The following is a 2,949-nucleotide window of genomic DNA, read 5'->3' on the forward strand; positions in this document are numbered from 1 at the left end:
GAAGCGTCGTTGCCTTTCATGCTTTTGGGTTTCGCTTTTCAGGAGGTAATATTCTGCAAACACTGCCAGGGCTGTCGTACATCCGACGTCGCCACGAACTAGAGAGCAGGCTATTCTGGACTGGGTTTTGAGCAATGAGGAAGGGTTAATTAGCAATCTTGTCGTGAGAGGCCCCTTGGGTAAGGGTGACCATAATATGGTGGAATTCTTCATTAAGATGGAGAGTGACATCGTTAATTCAGAAACAAAGGTTCTGAACTTAAAGAGGGGTAACTTTGAAGGTATGAGACGTGAATTAGCTACGATAGACGGGCAAATGACACTTGAAGGATTGACAGTGGATATGCAATGGCAAGCATTTAAAGGTTGCATGGATGAACTACAACAATTGTTCATCCCAGTTTGGCAAAAGAATAAATCAAGGAAGGTAGTGCACCCGTGGCTGACAAGAGAAATTAGGGATAGTATCAATTCCAAAGAAGAAGCATACAAATTAGCCAGAAAAAGCGGCTCACCTGAGGACTGGGAGAAATTCAGAGTTCAGCAGCGGAGGACAAAGGGCTTAATTAGGAAAAGGAAAAAAGATTATGAGAGAAAACTGGCAGGGAACATAAAAAGTGACTGTAAAAGCTTTTATAGATATGTAAAAAGGGAAAGACTGGTAAAGACAAATGTAGCTCCCCTACAGACAGAAATAGGTGAATTGATTATGGGGAGCAAGGACATGGCAGACCAATTGAATAATTACTTTGGTTCTGTCTTCACTAAGGAGGACATAAATAATCTTCCAGAAATAGTAGGGGACAGAGGGTCCAGTGAGATGGAGGAACTGAGCGAAAGTAGGGAAGTGGCGTTAGGTAAATTGAAGGGATTGAAGGCAGATAAATCCCCAGGGCCAGATGGTCTACATCCTAGAGTGCTTAAGGAAGTAGCCCAAGAAATAGTGGATGCATTAGTGGTAATTTTTCAAAACTCGATAGATTCTGGAATAGTTCCTGAGGATTGGAGGGTGGCTAATGTAACCCCACTTTTTAAAAAAAGGAGGGAGAGAGAAACCGGGGAATTATAGACCGGTTAGCCTAACGTCGTTCGTGGGGAAACTGCTGGAGTCAGTTATCAAAGATGTGATAACAGCACATTTGGAAAGCGGTGAAATCATCGGACAAAGTCAGTATGGATTTGTGAAAGGAAAATCATGTCTGACGAATCTCATAGAATTTCTTGAGGATGTAACTAGTAGAGTGGATAGGGGAGAACCAGTGGATGTGGTATATATGGATTTTCAAAAGGCTTTTGACAAGGTCCCACACAGGAGATTAGTGTGCAAACTTAAAACACACGGTATTGGGGGTAAGGTATTGATGTGGATGGAGAATTGGTTAGCAGACAGGAAGCAAAGAGTGAGAATAAACGGGACCTTTTCAGAATGGCAGGCGGTGACTAGTGGGGTACCGCAAGGCTCAGTGCTGGGACCCCAGTTGTTTACAATATATATTAATGACTTGGATGAGGGAATTAAATGCAACATCTCCAAGTTTGCGGATGACACGAAGCTGGGTGGCAGTGTTAGCTGTGAGGAGGATGCTAAGAGGATGCAGGGTGACTTGGATAGGTTGGGTGAGTGGGCAAATTCATGGCAGATGCAATTTAATGTGGATAAATGTGAAGTTATCCACTTTGGTGGCAAAAATAGGAAAACAGATTATTATCTGAATGGTGGCCGATTAGGAAAAGGGGAGGTGCAACGAGACCTGGGTGTCATTATACACCAGTCATTGAAAGTGGGCATGCAGGTACAGCAGGCGGTGAAAAAGGCGAATGGTATGCTGGCATTTATAGCGAGAGGATTCGAGTACAGGAGCAGGGAGGTACTACTGCAGTTGTACAAGGCCTTGGTGAGACCACACCTGGAGTATTGTGTGCAGTTTTGGTCCCCTAATCTGAGGAAAGACATCTTTGCCATAGAGGGAGTACAAAGAAGGTTCACCAGATTGATTCCTGGGATGGCAGGACTTTCATATGAAGAAAGACTGGATGAACTGGGCTTGTACTCGTTGGAGTTTAGAAGATTGAGGGGGGATCTGATTGAAACGTATAAGATCCTAAAGGGATTGGACAGGCTAGATGCAGGAAGATTGTTCCCGATGTTGGGGAGGTCCAGAACGAGGGGTCACAGTTTGAGGATAAAGGGGAAGCCTTTTAGGACCGAGATTAGGAAAAACTTCTTCACACAAAGAGTGGTGAATCTGTGGAATTCTCTGCCACAGGAAACAGTTGAGGCCAGTTCATTGGCTATATTTAAGAGGGAGTTAGATATGGCCCTTGTGGCTACGGGGGTCAGGGGGTATGGAGGGAAGGCTGGGGCGGGGTTCTGAGTTGGATGATCATCCATGATCATAATAAATGGCGGTGCAGGCTCGAAGGGCCGAATGGCCTACTCCTGCACATATTTTCTATGTTTTCTATGGATCCCGTTCGAAATCGTCTCTTCGCCCTTGAAATAGCTGCCCGCAAATAATACACAGTTTTCCGGTACAGAACCGTGTCGCCAGACTTGAATGCAACAGATCTCGCCTTCAGCAGACGACCTCTTCGTTCATGGTGTGTCTTTGGTTTGTGAATGCAGAGTAAGTTTTTCTAGGCACACACGCACCCACACTGGTTTTAATGACATCGGTAACAACTGCAGCATATGCATCCAGGTTCGAAGATGAATCCTTAAATACAATCCAGACAACCCATACAAAACAGGCTTGTAAGCGCTCCTGTGCTTCCCTCGTCCAAACCTTCTTGTTCCTCACTACTGGCGCTGCAGTCTTCAGTCTCTGCCTATGCTCAGGTAGTAGAAGTACAGCCAGGTGATCAGACGTCCGGAAGTGAGGGCGTGGAATAGGACGGTAAACATCCTTAATTGTGGTGAAACAGTGATGCATTGTGTTGTTTCCTCTA

The sequence above is a fragment of the Mobula hypostoma genome, unplaced genomic scaffold (assembly GCF_963921235.1).
Source record: "Mobula hypostoma unplaced genomic scaffold, sMobHyp1.1 scaffold_116, whole genome shotgun sequence".
In the NCBI taxonomy this organism is placed as follows: Eukaryota; Metazoa; Chordata; class Chondrichthyes; order Myliobatiformes; family Myliobatidae; genus Mobula; species Mobula hypostoma.